The sequence below is a fragment of the Pelodiscus sinensis genome, chromosome 6 (assembly GCF_049634645.1).
Source record: "Pelodiscus sinensis isolate JC-2024 chromosome 6, ASM4963464v1, whole genome shotgun sequence".
In the NCBI taxonomy this organism is placed as follows: Eukaryota; Metazoa; Chordata; order Testudines; family Trionychidae; genus Pelodiscus; species Pelodiscus sinensis.
Window position 1 is genome coordinate 63,782,886 of NC_134716.1, and position 23,350 is coordinate 63,806,235.

At 49.3% G+C, this 23,350-nt stretch overlaps 1 long non-coding RNA gene across 2 annotated transcripts; it reads left to right on the forward strand.

The window, feature by feature from the left end:
* The first annotated feature begins 19,553 nt into the window (after positions 1–19,553).
* On the forward strand, positions 19,554–22,743 carry LOC106732412 (uncharacterized). 2 transcript variants are annotated; one of them, XR_003090489.2, is made up of 3 exons: positions 19,554–19,677; positions 21,026–21,125; positions 22,197–22,743. It is a non-coding gene; the product is annotated as an uncharacterized LOC106732412 (long non-coding RNA). The 2 variants fall into 2 exon arrangements; XR_003090488.2 differs by having other exon boundaries at positions 19,646–19,724.
* Positions 22,744–23,350: the final 607 nt, after the last annotated feature.

The following is a 23,350-nucleotide window of genomic DNA, read 5'->3' on the forward strand; positions in this document are numbered from 1 at the left end:
GCATACATAGTGTCAAATCTCTTTTTATAACCCTTCTCTTGCCTTTCTATCCTTTACTGTTATTTGTATTTTGGTCTAATTTATATGGAAATAATCTTCTTACTTTATATAGCCCAGTCTACTTTATATGGAAATAATCTTCAGAAACCATGGCACAAATTTCTCTTTTAACGTCCAGCTTTTACAAAACTACCTTCAAAGGATGGGCTCCAAATCACAGAGGCTCAAGCAACAAAAACTGTTGCAGCCTCAGTCTGGTAATTTACTCTGCTTTGGCATGTGTGTGCAAAAATGTGGCAGAACTTTGCCTGCTCTGCCCAGATCCATTGACATGGGACTCCCGTGAAGAATGACACGGTGGAGACATACCTGCAACTGTGAGCTCTAGAGCTAGGCTCCCTTCTGTTAGCTTTTCAGGGAAGGGACCAAACCAGTATGTTTTCTGTAATGATACATGCAGATTTGTGGCATAATATGAATATGAAATAATAGTCCTGAGGGCAGTAACAAAGTTGGAGCAGAGGGATTTACATAATCATGGTATAGCTGCAACTGTGCCATTATTATGCAATGTCCCTACTCTGGCTATAATGGCTGTCAGCCTGACAGTATTACCATTAACATATTATATTGTTAAAATACCAGTAATTTATATATTTTATAAAATGTGCATCTGTCTGTTTGCCTGTCCAGACGACTGTTTTGTTCAAGAACTCCTCCTAAACAGTAATAGGTAGGACCATCAAATTTGTTATGTAGCCTCCTTGTCTCCTAACTTACAGCAAGCTCAGGGTTTGGTTGTCCCCCTTACACACACTCCTTTATCCCCAGCCTCCTGCTCAACTCCCGCCTAGTTCCTCAAGGCCCTGCCATGACTCTTGCACCCTCCCCCACACGCTACTACCCCTCCTGCTCTGAAGGACCTGGGCAATGTTGGGTAAGTCTTCTAGTATTAGTATAAATAAGTTCCTGCCCACTTTTGGCACTGGATGCCATTCAGGCCTAAGCAGAATACAAGTACCACTAACTACTGTCTACACACAAATGCAAGGAGTATGGAGAATAAAAAGGAAGAACTGGAAGTGTTAGTTATATGAGTTAAATTATGACTTAATTGGCATGACAGACACTTGGTGAGGTAAATCCGATGAACTGAAATTTTGGTATAGAAGGATATACCTTGTCGGAGAAGGCCAGGCAGGATAAAAAGGAAGAAAATCTTGCAACGTACATCAGAAATATATACTTTCTGTTGGAAAGGTAATATGCCAAAAGACAATTTTTCCAGTAAGTTCTTAGAATGTATTGGGGCCAAATTTTGTTTCAGGAAGTGAAGGAAGCAGTGCTTAATTTGTAATATAAAATTTTTTAATTTGTAATTTCAAAATGTTTAAAATTACAGACCAACACGCTGCCCTCTGAGACTTTTTAATTTGAAATGATAAAGATACTGGGGATCAAGCAACCTTTTTTTTTTTATTATTTCATATATGCTGGGGCAAGCCCATAGGTGCCAGGGCTATGGAATTCAAACCCTAGAGATGCCTGGGATCAGCCATGTCAAGCCTTGGCACAAATTACATACTGGGAGAAAGTAACAAGGAGTACAGACCTTTAGACTTGATTCTGATCAATAGGGAGGTACTGTTCATGAATCTTTGGGTGAAAGCGATCATGAAATGGTAGATGTCATGATTCCAAAGAAAGGAAGAAATGAAAGCATCATATCAAGGACAATAGGTTTCAAAAAAGCAGACTTGAACAAACTTAGAACTGCAATATTGTAAAATTATTTCCAATTTGGGGACAACTTATGCCTCCAGATCAGCAGCACAGCCATGGGTACCCGTATGGCTCCACAGTATGCTAACATCTTTATGGCTGACTCAGAACAATGTTTCCTCAGATACCGTCCCCTTTTACCCCTTCTCTACTTACGCTACATCGATGACATTTTTATGATCTGGACCCATGGCCAAGAAACACTGGATGCATTCCACAGAGACTTTAACAACCTACACCCCACCATCAATCTCATCCTGGACCATTCTACATGAGAGATCCATTTCCTGGACACCACTGTACAAATCACTAATGGTATATTAGTGGTAGAAATGTAGCCGTGTTACAAATCAGCAATGGAAAATTAGACACCACTCTCTACAGAAAACGCACTGACTCATACAGTTACTTACATGCCTCCAGCTCCCATCCAGAACACACCATACGATCCATCATCTATAGCCAAGCCCTTCGATACAACCGCATCTGCTCTAATCCCACTGACAGAGACCAGAAACTTCAGGATCTCTACCAAGCATTTATAAATCTCAACTACCCACCCAGAGAAATAAAAAAGCAAATGGAAAGAGCCAGACGAATACCTAGAAACCAACTGCTTCAAGACAGACCCAAGAAAACCAACAATAGAACATCACTTGTCATCAGCTACAGCCCCCAACTTAAACCTGTCCAACACATTATCAATAAACTACAGCCTATACTGGAACAGGATACTAAACTCTGAGAGGCTCTGGGAGACAGACCCATAGTCTCCTATAGAAAACCACCTAACCTTAAGATGATTCTTACCAACAACCACAGGACATACCACACTAATACCAACCCTGGTACCTTCCCTTGCAACTAACCCCATTGCCAGCTTTGTCCACATATTCACTCTGCTGATACCATTATTGGACCCAACCAAGTGAGTTATAAGATCTAGAACACATATTCCTGCGCATCCAGAAATATAATTTATGCTATCATGTGCCGAAAGTGTCCGTCCATTATGTACATTGGACAAACATCTCAGACACTTCGCCAAAGGATCAATGCCCGCAAAACAGATATCAGACAGGATCACAAATAAAAAACAGTTTCTTGCCATTTCAACCAGAAAGGGCATTGTTTCAACGACTTGATTACCTACATTCTGCTTCAAAGACCTTTTCACACCAGACTTGAAAGAGAATCCTCTGAACTGTCATTCATGCTTAAATTCGACACTTTACATGCAAATTTGAATAAAGACGCTAATTATCTTACCCATTACAAAGATAGCTTCCCCAATTATCACCTCTAATATCATTAGCTTACAGACTTTTACCTCCCCCCCCCCATGCCTCTTCTGTTCTGAAATTTGATTTGTCCTTTTCACATGTGTTCATTTTTTTTAAATTGTATCCTTTGGTATATATGGTTGTGACAATTTTCTTCCACTATTTGATCTGAGGAAGTGGGTCTGGCCCACGAAAGCTCATGACCTATTAAACCATCTTGTTAGTCTTTAAAGTGCTACATAGTCCTGTTTTGTGTTTCTAATGGTAAATTAGACACCACTCTCTACAGAAAACCCACTGACTCATACAGTTACCTACATGCCTCCAGCTCCCATCCAGAACAGACCATACGATCCATCGTCTGTAGCCAAGCCCTTCTATACAACCGCATCTGCTCTAATCCCACTGATAGAGAACAGAAACTTCAGGATCTCTACCAAGCATTTATAAAGCTCAATTACCCACCTGGAGAAATAAAAAAACAAATTGAAAGAGCCAGACGAATACCCAGATACCATCTACTTCAAGACAGACCAAAGAAAACCAATAATAGAACACCATTTGTCATCACCTATAGCCCCCAATTTAAACCCGTCCAACACATTATCAATAAAATACAACCGATACTGGAACAGGATACTACACTTTGAGAGGCTGTGTGAGACAGACCCATAGTCTCCTATAGACAACCACCTAATCTCAGGATGATTCTTACCAACAACCAAGGACATACCACACTAAAACCAACCCTGGAACTTTTCCTTGCAACAAACCCCGTTGCCAGCTTTGTCCACATATTTGCTCTGCTGACACCATCATTGGGCCTAACCATGTCAGTTACAAGATCAAGAACACATATTTCTATTCATCCAGAAATACAATTTGTGCCAACAGTGTCCGTCTGCTGTGTATATTGGACAAACTTCTCAGACACTTGGCCAAAAAATCAATGCACACAAAACAGACATCAGACAGTTTGACAAAGAAAAAACAGTTTCTTGCCATTTCAACCAGACTGTGAGTTGTCTCGATGACCTTACTACATGCATCCTGCTTCAAAGAGACTTTAACACCAGACTACAAAGGGAAGCCTCAGAACTGTCATTCATGCTTAAATTTGACACTTTACAAACGGGCCTTAACAAAGATGCTAATTATCTTACCCATTACAAATATAGCTTCCCCAATTATCACCCCTAATATCATTATCTCATAGACACTAACCTCCCCCCCCCTCCCCTCTGTTCTGAAATCTGATTTGTCAATTTTATGTGTTCACTTTTTTTGATTGTATCCCTTTGGTCTATATGGTCATGCCAATTTTCTTCCACAATTTGATCTGAGGAAGTGGGTCTGGACCATGAAAGCTCATCACATAATAAACCATCCTGTTAGTCTTTAAAGTACTGCATAGTCCTGTCTTTTGTAAGCACCAAGAACAATGTTTAACATTGCCTGGGAAGAAAATCTAAGGAAGAAAATCATCAGAGCTGGCAGCTTCTCCAGGAGACAGTATTTTAAAGGCACAACTGCAAACTGCCCCTGTGCAAAGGGAAGAAAGGAAGAATAGTAAAAAGCCAATCTGCCTCCAGCAAGAGCTTTTTAATGAACTGAAAATCAGAAAGTAATCTTCCAAAAAGTGAGATAAATTACTAAAGAGCAGTATAAAAGAATAGTGTAAGTATGTAGGAATAAAACAAAGACAAAGGAATAAAAAGAATTACACTTAACAAGGGACATAAAAGACCGTAAGAAGACTCATAGAGTCAAGAGGTTCTTCAGAAATATTGGGAACAATGGATAGTTAAAAGTGTAGGCCCTCAGCTTAGCAGGGAAGGAGAGCTTACAACCCAACTTAGCTTAGTGTCATCTATACATTTTATAAGCATAATTTCCACTCCATTATCCAAGCCATTAGTGAAACAGACTAATGCTGGTACTACAGGACTCAGGACTGATATCTGCAGGACCCCAAGAAATACACGTTCCCATTTCAATAGAAAACCATTTATAACTACTCTTTTTATCACAGTCTTTCAACCAATTGTGAACCCATTTTATAGTAATTGCCTCTGGTCCATAGTTCCATAATTTGCTTATGAGACTATCATACAAGATGGTGTTAAAAACCTTACTAACATCAAGATATATCACATCTACTACTTCTTCCTTCTCCACTAGACCAGTAATCCTGTTAAACAAGGATATTGGATTGGCTTTGGCATGAGTTATTCTTGACAAATCCATGCTAGGTATTCCTTATATTATAATTATCCTCTATTTCAGTGTTCCCTGTAAGCTGTATGCTTGTGTGGTCACTGAGGAGAGACTCAAAATGTCATCCAGCTGATTAACAGAGATCCCACAGCTAAGGTTTTTGTTTAAACTGGTGGTACAGAATTGCATATCCTGTGGTGCACATGAAAAAATTCATTCTCCATACGGAGGGGAAAAAATCTGCACATGGATGGAAAAGATTATTTGAAACATTGTTCTTGGTGCTTACAAATTGATCGTCTCATACTTTGTTCCAGTTTCTTTACAGGCATCAAAGTTAGGCTTACTGCTCTATAATTTTGTGGGCTCTTGTTCCCTTTTTAAGAGTTACTAAGTTTCTCTTCTTCAGTCCTTTGGGACTTTATCCAGCCTCCCTGAATTCTCAAAGATAATTAATAATTCTAAGATTGCTTCAGCTAGTTTCTTAAGTACCCTAGGATAAATGTCATCTAGCTCTGCTGACCAATTATACTTAGTTTATCTAAATATTCTTTAACAACGACCACCCCTTTTTGGCTTAGATTCCTTCCCACATAATTGTTTTGAATATCTGGTCACTGTTAATCTTTCAGTGAAAACTGAAGCAAAATATGCATTAAATCCCCAGCTTTCTTGATATCACAGAGTCACAGAGTTAGAAGAGACCTCAGGAGGTCATGGAGTCCAACCCCCTTACCAAAGCAGCCTACAAATTCAATCAGGGTCATAACATCAGAATTTAAGGCCAGGAGGGATCATCAGATTGTATAATCTGACCATCTGTGAATCATGGAACACCAGTACCATCCATTGCTGCACCGACGCAAACATACACAGCTCAGCTGCTGAGATAAGTACTAGGACCCTCCTGTGCTACCACCTCAGCATCTCCAGGAGAGAGGCTAAGGGAATGCCTGCTGAGTGAGGGGACCTTCCAAAGTGAAGTCCAATATTATTAATAGCCTAAAAGGTGGAGTCCCATATTGCCTTTATCCTGCCCTGGCATAGGCCTTAGTAAGGCTTTTGATTCACTTCTCCCATTTTCTTTTTCTTTGCTGTTTTGTAATAGGGAGGACATTTTTAAAAAAGAGATAAAGAGGAGGGTGTATCATAACAAAGCAAAAAACACTGAAATGGTGTAACTCCTGCAAAGTTACACCATGTCTGTGTATGGCAGCACCTGAAACATTACTTTGATCCCTATTAATTGGATACTCATAAATAATAAGATGAGAAAGACATCTTGGTCAGTGATTTTTCAGTTGATTTCTTTATCCTACACGTTTCCTAATAATGAGCCACTTTGGAATCTGAGCAAATGCACAGATCCCAAAAATGCAAAAAATTCACTTATTGAAAACCAAGATCTGCCAGACGAGTCATTGACTCTGAAGTGTTTCAAAATGTATGAAATGATTTGACTTCATTAGGATTAAGTGTTTTAAGGATGTCATGATACAAAGTATGCTTTGAAGATGAAAAGCAAGCAGTTTCTAACTTGAAGAGCTTTATTTTGAGTCTTCAGACAACTTTCTTTTATTTCCCGGCATATAATTTGTGATGCATCAGCATGAAAGGCTCCAAAATATAAGGAAATAGATTTTTTTAAATTACTTTACTGTTGGGAAATTGTAAACCCCATCCTTGTTCCCAATCCTTACTGTATCTGATTTGTCAGTTTTAATAACTATTTCAAAGGGATATTATGTACTCAGCACCAGATATGGACTAGTCACAGAATTTGCTTATGCTCACCAGATGTATTCATAATAGCATACTTTAATGCTGTAGCAGCTTTGTTTCTAAGTAACTTAAACAAGGCATTTTATGCACCACATCATCTAGTGGCTGGCAAGTATAATACAGTAGGGGTGCATCTAGACTGGCAAGATTTTGTGCAAAAGCAGCTTTCCCGCTCCTGCTCAAGGATAAGCCCTCTTGCGCAAGAATACTTGCGCAAGAGGGCCAGTGTAGATAGGCACCTTAATTTTTTGCACAAGAAAGCCCGATGACTAAAATGGTCATTGGAGCTTTCTTGCGCAAAAGCGCATCTAGATTGGCATGGATGCTTTTGTGCAAAAGCACTTTTTGCGCAAAAGCATCCTTGCCAATCTAAACACTCTTTTGCGGAAATACTTTTAACGGAAAAACTTTTCCGTTAAAAGTATTTCCGCAAAATCATGCCAGTCTAGACGTATCCTATAGGATTCTATTACAGATATCACTCCCTCAGCCTTTGCAGGAAACAGGCATTAAACATTATAAATATTTATCATGCCAGCCCTGTTGGATTGTGCATTATAACAAACCTAAAAGAATGATTGTACAGTACTTGATTTCTTTTACTAATCGCGAGCTCTTCCTCTCTTTCTTGTAGAAAGTGTGTATAATAAACCGTTGGGAATAACCACTTTTCTGGAAGTAGCCAAAACATATCTTGAGACAATAGGCATACAAATCCCACAGTAGCCAGCCAATCAGCCCCAGCACACTTAATTTGCGAGAGCTGTCAGGTGTGAAGGGGGCTCATTCTGTACAATGAGGAAGTTGAAGAGGAAGTGGGGGTTTTTTTGGAGTGGGAAATGAGAGGATGGTGGTGAAGCTATAGCAAAAGACAGGGAAATGAGTGTTTTGCATTCTATTTCCAGTTATGCTACAAGTTTGTTGTGTGTGATCTTGGGCAAGTTACTAACTTCCTTCAGTCTTACTTTCCTCATCTGAAAATATAGTATAATATGAGACAATTAATCTTTGTAAAGTAGTTTGTAATTCTGATATAGGTGACACGTTAGATATGTATAAGTCTCTGCAGCACAGTCTGTATGGGTCACTAGAAGGGCTCTGAGTTGCACTTCTCAGTTGGAGACTGACTGGGAGGAAAGTGAACTAGCAGCTCCCATGTTGCATGAGAAATCTGCATGGGACTCAGAACTTACTGAAGCCCCATTGTTGTTTGCCAGGACCTCCTTGTGCAAGGGTAGACCAGACAGTAACAGTTAGTTTGATTTGTTACCAACTGCTAGGAACCTTTTGATAAGACAAGCCACTTCAGCTGGGACCAGCCTAAAAAGAACCCACTAGCGATTAATGTTTTCCTTTTAAGTGGCTGTCTATTTTTCTACATTGCTATATTAGCTGTTTCTATTGTTGTCCTTGTTTGGTCATCTTCCTTTCCACAAAAGCCACAATATTCTTTATTTGGCTGAATGTATCTCTGTATAGTTATTTGCAGTTTATTTCTCAAGTTCTAGAGGGTTTAACATAGGGATATGAATAGTTAACCAATAGACCTTACCCTTAATGGATGAGGTTTACCAGTTTTGGTTAACTGGTGGGGCTGGAGCAGCTCCCTGTCAGCAGGAAGCAGGGAGCTGCTCCAGTTCTGGAGAACCCACCACAGGTAGGGGCTGCTCCGACTTGCCAGCCAGAGCAGTCCCTGTCCATGCTGGACCCAGCCCGGCTCCCTGCCACAGCCAGGGCTGTGATCGGCTAACTGGAGCAGTCCTATCCGTGGTGGGCCTGGCCCAGACCTTCTCTGCCCCCATTGCAGGCAGGGGATGCTCCAACCAGCCTGCTCGAGCAACCCTTGTCTATGGTGGGGGAGGGGGGCACTCCAAACTAGCCACAATGGGTAGTTGAGCCGCTCCAGCCCAGTTGTTTAACTGGTTAACGAATTAAACTGGATTTTACATCCCTAGTTGAACATATACTATGACTACAAAACTATGTCTACACTGGTGGCTCCTTGCACAAGAGCTCTTGTGCAAGAGAGCGTCCATGCAGCCAGAAACGCAGCGCAAGAACGCTGAGTTCTTGCGCAAGAAAGCATCCACACTGGCGGGACACCCTTGTGCAAGAATGTGGCTCCATGTGACGGGGTGGCAGGGGCTGAAGAGGCAAGCCCCGTGCTCCGCATTTGGGTGCCGGGCGGCCCCAGTGCCGTTGGATGCAAGCGGCTCTGCTGAGCCTGCTCAGCGGCGGCCACCTATGCAGGTGCAGGAATTTCCCCAGCAGGTGCACCAGGGGAGCGGAGGAGGGGCCATGGAGTGCATGTGCCAACATCCCGGGAAACGGGCTCTGGCTTTGAAAACGGAGGGCTCCTGCCCCGGAAAAGGGGGGTAATGACTGAGGCCAGCGAAGTGCCAGGAATCAGCGGAGCCAAACTGGTTGGGCCTATGGCCATACCAGACAGCCTGGCAGGCTCGGGGGGCGACGAGGGGGCCAGAACGCCCGGCGGACCAGAGTGTCAGGAGGGTCCGGAGGAAAGGCGGCACCAGCCCGCTCGGACCCGGTAGGAGCAACTGCGGGACCCGGAGATCGCAAGAGCCAGATGGTGGACGACCCGAGGGAAGGAAGGAGCCAGGACGGGACCAAGAAGGACCCGAGGGCCAGTGAGTTGCAGCATTGACCCGCCCCCCCCAGTCGAGCAGGGCGTCATTGACACTTATTCTTATTCTTGGGCTGGGACTTGGAGAGAGGGAGGGCCCAGGTTCCCCTTCCTTCGCGGCTGGTGCTGGGGCGTCCATAGCGACTCAACGGGGAAGAAAGGACTTATAGACACAAGGAAAGAGGAGCGAGGCGATGGGCCAACCCTGGGTCGGGGAAGGACCCATAACACCCCGGAACCACTTCAGCCATGGCAAGAGGTCACCAGCGGTGTCTGTGGGCGTGTGCAGGACCCCCACTGGGAAACGCACTTAAAGGGACCCCCGGACAGCTGTTTCCCTGCTGCTGTGTGCTTAGGCACCTCTTGGAGGGACCGAGAGCCACAGCCACGCCACACAGAACTCCCACTGCAACACCTAGGGCACCACAGCCCCTGGCTACTGGCCCTGGGCACCCTTGCCCCTCTGCTCTGCCGTTCCAGGCATGGACCTGGAGGAAGACCCCGGTCACCAGTGTCCTCTCACAGCCATTATCGAAGCCGTGAAGCAGCTGCACCAGGGAGCCATGCTGCTCCAGAGGGAGCTGGAGACAGGGCAGCACCTGCAGGCCCTTGTAATCGATGCTGCAGCTGTGCTCAGGCACCCCTCACCCCACCACCGACAGGCACCTGTGGAGGTACGACACCAGTGGGGACTGGTGGGAGCACCGGTGCTGGGACAATGAGGAAACCAGCACTGGGTGCAGAACTTCTGGATGTGCAGGGGGACCTTCCACAAGCTCTGCACCTGGCTCATCCCTGCGCTCCAGAGGCAGAACATGCGCCTGAGCCCTGCCATCCCCATGGACAAAAGGGTTGTGATCGCCCTCTGGAAACTGGCCACTCCAGAAAGCTACCGCTCCATGGCAAACCAGTTTGGGATGGGCAGGTCTGCAGTCAGCATGGTCGTCCAGTAGGTAAGGCCCCTGCAGGCCCCCCCGGGTGAGGCATGGGGCCAGGCCGGGAGTGGGGTACTGTGTGGGTGTGGGGAAGCCCTGCACCCAGCAGGTCACGCTGTCCCTCCCTCAAGTAGCCCCGCCGAAGGGGGGAACCCCTGGGAGAGGAGGCCCTGGTGTGAGTGGGGGGAAAGGAGCATTAGAGGGAGGTGGGCATGCCTAAGGGCCCCTGTACCCACCACGTCTCATTCTGTGCATCCCCTGTGCTCCCATGTGCCCCTCTGCAGGTCATCTGCACCATCAATGACGTCCTGCTCCAGAGGGTCATCCACCCCCATGACCTGGATGCCACCCTCACCGGCTTCGCCACCCTGGGGTTCCCAAACTGCAGGGGAGCTGTATACATACCCATCCTGGCACTGGAGCACTGGGTGGCCCGATTCATCAACCTCAAAGGCTACTGCACAGAGGTGCTCCAGGCCCTCCTGGACCACTGGGGCAAGTTCCAAGACATTTATGTGGGGTGGTCCAACTGAGCCCATGACGCAGGGGCAAATGAGCATTTTGTGGGGCCCAGGGCAGCACAATTTCGCGGGGCCCCCCCTTTGACACAGCGCATGCGCGGTGGCGTCATGGCACATGTGCGGGGCTTCTTGAAGTGTGGAACCCGGGGTCGTCGCCCTACTTGTCCTGCCCTATATCCACCACTGCCATGATACCTGCATATTCCAGCACTCAGGCCTGTGCCACAGGCTGGAGGCAGGGACCTACTTCCCCCAGTGGGACTTCACTGTCCGGGCCGTCAACATGCCTGTGTGAATCATGGGGGATGCGACCTACCCCCCAATGGCCTGGCTCATGCGACCGTACATGGGCCGACTGGACCACAGCCAGGCCGCCTTTAACGCCCACCTGGACCAGGCCCACAACCCTGTGGAGTGCGCCTTTGGATGCCTGAAGACATACTTCAGGTGCCTCCTGACCTGCCTGGACATGGGGATGCAGCACATCCCAGAGGTCATGCGTGCTGTGTCCTCTACAGCATAATCAAGGGGAAGGGGGAGTCCTTCCTCCCATGGTGGGTGGCAGGCGAGGGCCAGGCCTACCAGCAGCCTCAGACAGCCCCCACCCGGCAGGCCAACCACGACAGGGTGCGGACCCGGGAAGTCCTCTGGGTGCTGCTTGATCAGACTTCACAGTAGGCCGTGCCTATGCCTCCGACCGCGGGGCTTCCCCTGTGCCCCCACTTCCCGCTCCCATCACCAACCCTTCCCCCCACCCTTCCCTCACCTCCTAATAAAAAGCACGCACTCGGGTAACATGTGATGGTCGTTTATTTACAATGGGAAGGGCGTGGGTTGTGGGGAGGAGGGTGGCACTCAACTGGGAGGAGGGAGAAGGGCTCCAACACAGGAGGGCCTCATGGGTGGGAGGTGTGGCCTCTCCCACTTCCATGGGTGCATGGGTCTTAGTGTCCCTAGTGTGGGGGTGGGCTGCACCAAGAGGTGCTGAGGGGGGGCCATGTGAGGGGTCATGGGTGAGGCGGGGGGAGGGCTGGGCATGCCGGAGAGGCAGCGGGAGTGGGGCCCGGCCATGCTGTGCTGCGGTGCAGGGCACGTGCGCTCCACGATTGTGCCCAGGAGGGTGCACATGCAGTCGCAGCGCTTCATGTACTGGCCCCACACCCGCTCCTGCCACGCCTCATCTGCATGTATCTTAGCGGTGAGTGAGTGCTCAATGTGCTCAATCGCACAGACGTGACGGCGCAGCAGGTGGTGGCGGTACCAGGAGTGCTGCGACGGGCCCTGGCTCCTCAGCATTGGCAGGGCGGGTCTGGATGGTCCTCGCTGGCAGGGGATCCCACTGTGGGGGAAGCAGACAACAGTGAGGCGGTCAGTGAGCCCTGTCCCATGGTGTTCCGGGGGCCCTGTCCCTTCCTCCCCATGCCACATGTGCCATGATGCCTGGGGCCTGTGCCTTTAAGGGTGGGCTGGCTAGGGGGAACCAGTGAGTTGTGATTGTATGTACGGAGAGGCCACCTGTGTTTTTTTTCCTGAAGGCCAGTTCTTGTGCAAGAAGCCCCTGCCGCTTCCACACTGCCCTCTTGCTCAAGAGCTCTTGTGCAAGAAGGCTTACGCTTGTTAGAAAGGAGAGTAGCTCTTGCGCAAGAAGCCCTGTCTTCCGACACCGTACTGTAAATCTTCTTGCGCAAGAGCGGGTGGGCAGTGTGGACACTCTGCGGATTCTTGAGCAAGAACCCACCAGTGTAGACATAGCCCACGTGTCTCATCTGTAAAAACAGATAAAAACTAACAGGAAAGTAGCAGTTACTAGTGTGCGTACCTGTGGGCTTTGCAAGAAGTGTCTAGAACACAGGTTCCCAAACCAGGTGTGAAGAAATCCCAGGGTGGGCAACCCAGCTCTCCCTCCCACCCCCGGTAATCTGCCCCTCTTAAGAAAGAGCCCACGCTAGCATTACCTCCTGCAAAATGGAGGTATCACTGGCTTCCTGCAGCGGGGGGGATGGGAGAGAGGGGGCGGGGAGTCCCGCAGTGGTCCAGGATCTCAGGAACTGCGTGCGCTGCTTCCCCTCTCCAAACAGCTGGTGTGCTTCCTGAAAAGCTGGGTCTGTTGTGTACCAGCGACTTCCTTCTGCCTGCTGCTTTCCTGGGTGAGGGGGAATGAAGGGGAGTGGGAGTCCTGGGTATGCACCAGCTCTAACTGCTCGGGCAGCATGCACCTTGATCCTTGCTCCCTGTACACTACCTGAGCAGTTGGAGCTGGAGAGTACCCAGGACTCCCATTCCCAACCCCCACACAGGAAGGCAGCAGGTGGAAGGAAGTCGCCGGTACACGACAGCTTTTTTTTCAGGAAGCTTGCCGGCTGTTTGGATAGGGGAAGCAGCACACACGCTTCTTGAGTCCCCGGACCTGGCGCGCAGCTGTGGGACTCCCAGGTACCAGCCTAGCTGCCCATTCCCCTCACCCAGACCCCCATGAGTACCCTGCCCCAGGGCTGGATGGAGACATGGGCGAGCTGGGCACGCTCAGGGCACCAACCCATGGGGGGCGCCTGATGGCACCTGTAAGGGGCACACGGCGTCCCTTACAGCTGCCATCAGGAGCCGCGTGCCCGGCTCCTGCAGCGCTGGCCCTGCGGTGCAGGACAGCAGCGCCCTTGCCCCCACAGCTGTGGGGCCCTGCATGGCCCGTCGCATGCACCAGCAGCACTGGCCGGGCCGGGCTGGGCAGCGCTTGCGCCGTGCGCCCTGGGGGTGGGCTCCAGGCTGCACGCCAGCGGCCGTGGCTGGCCTGCGCATGTGCTGAGTGTCCCAGGGGTAGGTCCTGGCCTTCGCGCCAGTGGCTGTGGCGGGCGTGCGCATGCACTATGTGCCCAGGGGGCGGGCCCGCGCATCCTGGGGGGTGGGCCCACACCACATGCGCCCTGCACCCAGGGGTGGCACCGCATGCCGGGGCCCAGGGCGCCAAAAGGGCTCGGGCCGACCCTGCCCTGCCCTGCCCCTCTGCCCAGACTCCCACAAGTACCCTCCCTAGACCCCCAAGAGTAACCTGCCCCCCTGCCCAGACTCCCACAAATACTCTACCCCGGGGCCCACCTACCCCCTGCCCAGGGCTGCCCCTGCTCAGGGTCCCACCTGCCCCCTGCCTAGACACCATCAGCACTCTATCTCTGCTTCCTAGCCAGACACCCACTAGCACCCTGCTCCTGCCCCTCTCTCCTGGATAGACACTCACTCCAGCTTGCCCCTGCACCCTATTTTCCATCCAGATTTTGCACCCCATCTGTATCCCACTCAGTGGCACACTGGATCCCCTGTCCTGCACACTCATTTTTGGTACCCCTCATTTTTGGCCCCACCTCAGAGTATAGAGGGGCCCACAAATCCACTTACCCTGGAACCCCAGAAGAGTTAATCTGGCCTAAGTCCTTGAACCTCAGGCCTACCTACCCTCCCCGCATGGGGCTGGAGTGCTAGGGGAGGGAGGTGTCTCAGTTGAGGCCACATCAGAGGGGCTTGGAGGGTTGTTTTTTTGCATCTCACTTGTGTGGTTCCTGACTGATTTTTCTGTGGGTAAGTGATCCCTGACCCAAAACAGTTCCCTGCCCCTCCCATAAATAAAGAGAATGCTGAAACATTTGTGTTGGGCATATTTTATTTAAAAATGAAGTCTGGCCAAGCACCCATCTGGCTGCAGCATCATAACCCCCCCTGCATTTCCCTCCCAACCCTGAGCCTATCGTACACTGGAACCCCCTGTCCTGAGCCTCTCACATCTCCAGTCTTCTGCCACAGCACAACTGCACAACCCACACACTGCAAATCTATGTCCTGTGCCCATCATACACCCAACCCCTCTGCCCTGAACTCCTGCACCCTCACTTCCACAAGCCTGTGGTTTGCTCAGCACCCCAACCCTCCACCTCACCCCAATACTCTCCAGCCTGGAGACCCCTCCAGAAGCCAGTAGCCCCTTCTCCGCCTCCTCCTACACCCAAATTACCTCCCAGAGCTTGTACCTTACATCCCTTCCCACACCCAAAACCCTCATTCCCTCATTTCAAACCCAACTCGTGAAGAAAATGCAGCATCATTCTTCACATTAAATTTGATTTGTTTCTGTTATGTCTTATGTTAAATTACATTTTATTAAATTTTTGTGACAAGAAAAACTGCATATTTTTTATTTTAATTAATTTTTATACCAAGTTTTTGTGTTTATTTTTAATTTTAAATTACTAATTGAATTTTTTGTTAAAAAGGGGCTTGGATTATGGTAAAGAAGAGGTGGGGAGATATGAGGGTTTCTCAAAAATCAAAAGTGGTGCATGATGACGAAAAGTTTGGGAACCACTGGTCTAGAATTACAACTTATTGAACTATAGTTTGTTGTCTTATAGCTAGGATACTATCCATACATATTCTCTCATGGCACGACACAAGATTGCAGGACTTCTGCCTCAATTTCCCCCAATGGAGTCATCACACTTTGTTATAAATGTGACTTAGGCCTGCAGCAAAGTCACCGAGGATTTATCTACACTACAGAGAAGATCGAAGCTACTGCAGTCGATCTTCCAGAGTTCAGATTAGTGGTTCTAGTGAAGAGATGCTAATTTGAACAGAGAAGGCATCTTTTTCTCATAGGTTCCACTCTTGACTAATAAGCAGTTAACTTTTGCTTGGAGTTGGGCAACATGAGTCCTACTTAATTAGACTACAGATCAGCCCTTCTCAAACTAGCATCCACTGTGGAAATCTCTCTTAATTAATAGCGTCTTGTAACTGTGCTGCTTGAGCTCTACTGAGTGCTCTACAAATCTTTTCAAATAGACAAGAGACTGCTTGAGCTCTTATTATTATTTACATTACAATAGCACCAGAGATATGGCTACAGAGCAAATACAAACCCCAGGCTGTTCCTGAGGGGTTACATTTCTAAGTGGGGTCAAACCCAGCGCGGTGAAGCTTAACAGTAACATTCTCTACTCAAGTGACAGAGATGTGAATTTAGGGAGAAACTCTGGAATCTCAATCCTTGAGCCAGTGGATGGAAAGGGTTGAGCTCTGGGAAGAATGTAATTATTGTTCAGTATCATTCTTTCTGCCAGCCAGAAAGAGAACTTCCAAAATGGTGAATGCTCAATGTCAGTGGGAGCTTTTCTCCCTAACCTGCCTCTGTGCTACCCTAGTAAGCCATTTTTCCTATTTCAAAATCATGCTAGTACATAGAGATAGGAAACAGACCCACAGGATAACCCACAGGGAATGTAGACCTGTAATTCACCATCATTAGATCTCACTGAGATGGCTTGGATCAAAAAGACCCCCTTGAGACTGTTATCCAATATGCCGATCATACCACTAAGCCTGCCTACCTGCCCTGTGAGTGCCCCACCACCCTGTCCTGCTGAGGCAGAAGTTCTGATCACCCCCAGCAGAGGCACAGAGTAACAGCCCCTCAGCAGAGTAACAGAGATACTGAACCAACGCAGCTCTGGGAGGGCTCAGTTACAGGGCCTTGTTAACACTTAAACCACCAAAGAAATCCATCTTACTCTGTAAAAAAGTTGTATACAGAGCAAAATCATAATGTTTTCTTTCTTTACCAATGAAAAAGAGAGATGCACAGCTGCTGCTCCCTCCCCAAGTAACAATTATTTACACTGGATCTAATAAACAAAAGTGTTACAGCAAGATTTAACTGTTCTCACGGGGGAGGAGGGATGAGAAGGAAGATAAAGAACCTAGCATTTCAGGGCCACTCTAATCCTCCCACCCATCCTGTGACTTCTCCATGCAGCAAATGCAGAAAGGATAAAGAGCCCCTGGTGTTGCATATTTGCATATGTCATGCTCTCATTTGCATTTCCTTCTTGGATCCCTTTTGCGCAAGGGGTTTTGGCCCAAAAAAGCACTGTGTAGATGGCTCCTTGCGCAAAACCCCCCTTTTGTGCAAGAGCCATTCTTCCTCAAAAAACGAGGGGAGGATTCAGGAGGTTGGGCCAAAATGCGGTTGCAGCCCACCCCTAAAACCAGCTCTGTTGGCGGCCCCGGGCAACCGCCTGGCTCACCCACCCCTAAGACTGGCTCTGGCTCTCTTCATTTAGGCAAGGAATGGGCATCTTGGACTTGACATGGTGGTACTTTTGCAAATAGTTTTTATGATCACATGTAAGCTTCTTCCATAGAGCTGTTGTGTGGGATACAAATGATGGAGTGGTGAGTGAATTGTGTAAAGCGGGTCAGTTAATTCCAGAGAGTGTTTGTATTGGTGCTCAAAATCAGCATGATTAGTTGGGAAGTTTTTCAGTAGTAAATTACTGCCTGTACAGGGTAGTTCGGGAGAGTAGTATTACTTCCATCAGATACAATGAAAAGTACTCGATTGTATGTGGTTTAGTAGGAGAAAAAGAAATGACTAGGAAGTCCATTTTGTATTTAAAAGTCACAATGGGACACATTATAGAACTGAAAAATTGTAAGTAATACACTCTGGGTGAAATCAAGGCCCCACTAAAGTCAGTGGGAAAAACTATAGACTTCAATAAGTCTAAATGAATGAATTAACACAGGATAGTAAGTACAGGTAGTCCCCGGGTTACTTACAAGATAGGGACTGTAGGTTTGTTCTTAAGTTGAATCTGTATGTAAGTCGGAACTGGCGTCAGCCGCTGCTGAAACTGATCAGTTTCAACCGTGGCTGAATCTGGATGCCAGTTCTGACTTACATACAGATTCAACTTAAGAAACCCAGGCGTCCCCAAGTCAGCTGCTGCTGAAACTGATCAGCAGCTGATTCCAGGAAGCCTGGGGCAGAGCAACTCTGCCTCGGGCTTCCTGTAGTCAGCCGCTGGTCAGTTTCAGCAGCGGCTGACTTGGAGACGCCTGGGGCAGAGCAGCTGGGGTGCTGCTGGGTTGCTCCAGTAGCGCAGCTCCTCGGCGCTACTGGAGCAACCGAGCAGCACCCCAGCTGCTCTGCCCCAGGCGTCCCCAAGTCAGCCGCTGCTGAAACTGACCAGCAGCGGCTGAATCAGGACGCCTGGGGCAGAGCAGCTGGGGTGCTGCCGGGTTGGTCCGGAGCAGCGCTGCGGGACCAACCCGGCAGCCCCCAGCTGCTCTACCCCAGGGGTAGGCAAGAAAAGCCTGGTCTGCTGGGGGGGGGGCACTAGTTGCACCCCCCCCCCCCCCGCAGCAGACCAGGGAGACGGGGGTGGCGGGACCATCCAAGTTGTCCACAGCTTTGCTCCGTCTCCCTGGTCTGCTGACCTGGGAGACGCGGAGCAAAGCCGCAGAGCTTGCGGGCAGCGGGACAGTCCAGGCGTGCCGCAGCTGTCCCACTGCTGGCGTGCTCCGAGGCTTTGCTCCCCATCTCCCTGGTCTGCTGGTCAGACCAGGGAGACGGGGAGCAAAGCCGTGGAACACGCCCGCAGCGGGACAACCCGGGTGCGCTTGGGCTGTCCCCCTGTGGGCGTGCTCTGCGGCTTTTCTCTCCGTCTCCCTGGTTTGCAGGGAGACAGGGAGCAAAGCCTTGGAGCACGCATGCAGCGGGACAGCCCAGGCGCACTTGGGATGTCCCGCTGCGGGCGTGCTCCGTGGCTTTGCTCCTGTCCCCCTGGTCTGCTGGGGGGGTCCAGCAAAGCCACTGGACCCCCCCCAGCAGACCAGGGGGACAGGAGCAAAGCCGCCCAGGCGGGGGGAGTCCCGCTGCCTGGGCAGCTTTGCTCTGGGGCAAATGAGCAAAGCCGCCCAGGCAGCGGTACTCCCGTCGCCTGGGCGGCTTTGCTTGGGTGTCCGTGGTCAACTGGGGGGGGGGGGGGTCCAGTGGCTTTGCTGGACCCCCCCCCCCCCAGCAGACTAGGGAGACCGGGAGAAGCTTTTCTCGCCCCGGAGGACACGGGTGGTGATCCACCGCCCGTGAGCTCCGGGGCAAGAAAAGCCCCGTTTGTAAGTGCGGATCTGACATAAGTCGGATCCGCGTAAGTCGGGGACTGCCTGTATGTAGCGAAATATCCAGAGTCTGCTCTGCCAACAGACATCTTCAGAAAGCAATGACGTTTATGGCCTTATATTAGAAAATGAAGAGTTTAATTTCACTTTTACTTAAGGCTCTTTGAAGCAAATATGTCATTGGGTTTAACCACATTTTTATAATTTAGCGCAAAAAATGCACTGTTCTTATAAGTATAAAAGATAATACAGTATGGAAGGAACAGGATGTTAATAACACATGATTTAGCCTTCATATTGAATTTCCTGGATTATGTCAGTTTGAGTGTTTTAACATTATCTTTAAAAGTGTGTGTGTTGCAGCTCCTCCTCCTTCCTTGCCTGTTGCAGCTGCCTCCCAGGGTGCTGACACATGTGCGACACTGCCAGCTCCATGCCACCTCAGCCACCAAACCCCAGCAACCTGCAGGGGGCAGCACTCAGCCCCTTCATGGGATGTATCATGAAAGCCAAGAGGGGCCCACAGGAGACCAGCTGGTTCCCAGCACTACAGGCCATTGCACCAGGTCAGAGTGCCCCCAGCCCTGCGCTGCAACAGCTGCCCACATGTGGGGTGAGTGGGAAGGGCCAGGGCTGCCCAGGTGGCTGCAGAGCCCTAGCATACTCCCCCGAGCTCCCCACTGATGCTGTGGGGAGGGGAGGGGAGGAGCAGCGCATGCGCTTCCCCCTCAAGCCAGATGCAGCATAGAGCCTGGGGGCTTTCTCCGCACCCTCTCCCCTGCAGGAAGCCGGTGCTGGGGCTATAATCTTGGAGGAGGGGGGAGAGGAAGAGGCACAAGACTGGAGCACCACTCAGGCAAGTGGCGGTTCTCTGCTGGGTTGTGGAGCATCGGGGCCCTGGACCTGGAGGTAGAAGTGCCAGAGGCATTGGAGCAGGAAGGGAGCAGCACACAGCATGAAAAAATAAGTCCCCCCCCCCATCATGCTCAGACCCTGCACCCCAGTGCCTCACACCCTCCTCCCCCACCACACCTCCAGCCCACTCCTGGCTTGGAAGGGGTTAGGACTAGGCTGCAGGCAGCAGGAAGAGGAGAAAGGGCCCAGGCTGGCATCTCCAGGGATGAGATGGGGTAGGAAAGAGGAGAAAGGACCTGGGCTGGTGTGGCTGAGAGTGGGGGTGGGGAGAGAAAGGGTAAATCGCCGCTTCATTTTACTATGTCTGGTAGCCTAATCTCCATGCCTCTGGTGACAGAGGCATGTAGTCTATACGTACCCTTAGGTTCTATATTTCTTTTCATCATACTTTAGCACCTGAGTGATACTGCTTAAATGTTGTGTTTTAAATGAAATGCTGCCATCGTGAGGCTAACAAACAAAAAAAAAACCTTACAGTTTTTTCTAGATGTCATGAATATTTATATATAGGAATTTTACAAAAATTACTGAACAAGTTCTTCATCTCAATATAAATAGCTACTTTTATAGTCCATCAGTTAATGGAAATATTACATCATTTAACAAGTGTACAAACACACATGCCCCAGTTCTGCAAAAAAAGTACCTGTCTGGGATGGTGCACTACATAATACTTAGTCCTGACTTACTGCAGCAGAATGGATTAGGTGACCTATAGAGGTCCATTTCAATCCTACAATTCTGAAATTCTGTGTGCTTAACTTCAAGCACATAAGCACATGTTTAAGTCTTTGAATTTTAATGATGAATCAGGAACTAACATATTGAGAATTTATATTGTCCGAATAAAAATTGCTGAGGATGTCATATAAATTTATCTGAAAATGAAACTGGGAAATGTAATTTATTTCAGCAAATATTTTGGATAAATTGCATTAAGCTGCCTGCAGGGCATTACTCACATCAACATTTACATTAATGTTCCCTTTGCTTCCTCAGATTGCCCTGAAATTGCCCTGGCTAATTGTGCTTAGAAAAGAGGTCACATAATGCATCAGAAGGAAGCAAGGCTGGAATGAAGACTGGATCTGATAACATGGTATATTTTTTCATTTAAAATATAAGATAGGGGTTCCTTTTTAGTACTCTATGCCCATGATTGTATACAGTAATATAAAATAGGAATTTTCAGATTTCCATTTTTCCAAAGATTATTGTTTAATGTGGCACAAAGAAACCATCGTGCTCTTTATAAATATGATTTTTTACATGTCGTCTAATACAAATAGATCAGAATTCCAAACACTGAGGGCACATCTAAACTACAAAGATTTTTTGAACGAGGATCTTTCTGATTGCAGGAGGGGGAGGAAGAGGACATGGCCTCTGTCACACTGTCCTTGGAGCCGGTAGCTGCGATCTAGGACGTGTCCCAGGCATCGTTTGATGCTGGGGAGGGTTCTTCACGTGAGAGCTCTCAGTTTGTCACACAAACCGGGCAGGGGAGGCAGGCGCAGAGGGGGCGGGGTATGAGCATCGCTCGTCCTGCTCGGGCTGGACATTGTGCTGTAGTTTGTGCACGTGGAACCATGTGCAGCGTTATTGTGTGCCATGCAGACTCTGTAGGCAGCCCCTGAGCCCAGGCTCCTGCTCCCAGGTTCAGGGAAGGCCACACACACATCTGGCCCTGGGATGGGGGCATGCCATGGGGACACCACCTGCCACGGCTAGAAGCAGGGTAGTCCCAAGAGTGCAGGCATGACCCCAGACACACCAAGGAGTGTCTCACACAGCACACGGGCATGTCTGCATGTGCAAGGCACTACCTGCTCCTGTGGACAGTGCTGCGAGGTGCAGGTGTGTGTGCAGGCCCCAGGGAGGGCCAGGATGTTCCTGGCTCCTCTGCCGCCCATGGGATCCCACTGTGTCCGGACACTTCCCGTGCCTGCTTGTCCATGGTGGGGAGAAGTGGGCAGCATGATTCCCTGGGCACCTCGTGGCCCCTGTGAGGAAGGGCCTGCCGTGCAGGCCATATATGGCCTTGCTCCAGGGACAGCCCTTGTCCTCTGGCCCAAGGACTGTTGGTCACTGCTCACAGAGGAGGTCACAGCCTCAAGCACTGTGTCTGCTTGGATAACTGACTGCCTCTTGCTCCTTGTTTTCTCCCCAGCTGGGGCTGACGGGCGAGCCACACCACTCAAGCCAGCCGCCCGACCCCAGGGGACTGAAGTGCTCTATGGACCAGGAGGAGCTTATGAGGCAGCATGTGGCCATCCTGCATGACATGCAGCAGACCCTGGCGCAGAAGATCTGGGAGGACGCAGAGTAGCGGACCCACATGTGGGGCCAGCTCGTGTGGCAGGGTGACAACGTGTGCCATCATGCAGGAAATGGCAGCACACCCAGCTGCTGTCACTGCTCCTGCCTACTACCCTTCTGCCCCCCGTTATGCTCATTCCCCCTGTCCCTGTCCCACAAGTGATACTCATGCCCTCTCCCCAAGTGATGCCCATGTCCCCTTCCCCTGCCATCCCTGATCCCCCTGCCATCCCTGATCCCAGTGTCCCGCCTCCTGATTATCCCCCTCTGGTCCCAGGACCCACCCAACCCCAAGTTCACCGAGGTCCCCACACCCAAGGTGAGGCAGCCAGCAGCCCCCCATGCCCTCCCCGACCTGAGCCCCCCTCCCAGTTAGGAGCCCCCTCCCCTTTTCCAGCTTTTTTAAATGAAAGATCAATACAGAGTTCATTTTGTTCAAAATCAAACAGGTGTCTTTATTGAGAGGCCAGGGAAGGGGCGAAGGGAGGGGTTGTGGTGGAAAAGGGATATTGGAGCAAGCTAGATGCCCCTAGGGGGGAAGCCCTGGGGAGAGTTACTGGGGTCCTTGAGAGAAACTCTCCCTCAGGGCCTTCTGGATGTGCCTGATGAACCTGGAGGATGGCAGCTGTCCACGGCTGATGAAAGTGTCTCCCCTCACAGCTGGTCTCTGACCCCCTACCCAGGAGGAAGGCCTCGCCCTTCCTCTCCACTATGTTGTGGAGAACACAACACACCTAGGGGATGTTGTGCTCTCCCACTTCAAAACATGCCTTAAGGCACCCGAAGGTGCACTTGACCTGAATCCTGGCCCGGTTGAGGTGGGCATTAAATTGGTCCCTGCCAGGGTCCAGGTGACCAGTAAAAGTCTTCATTATCCACAGCATCAGGGGGTAGACCACATCCCCCACGATGCAGAGTGGCATCTACACATCCCCAACCACTAAGTCATGGTAGGGGAGAATGTGCATGCCTCCAGCTTGCCATAGATGCTCAAGTTCCTAAATA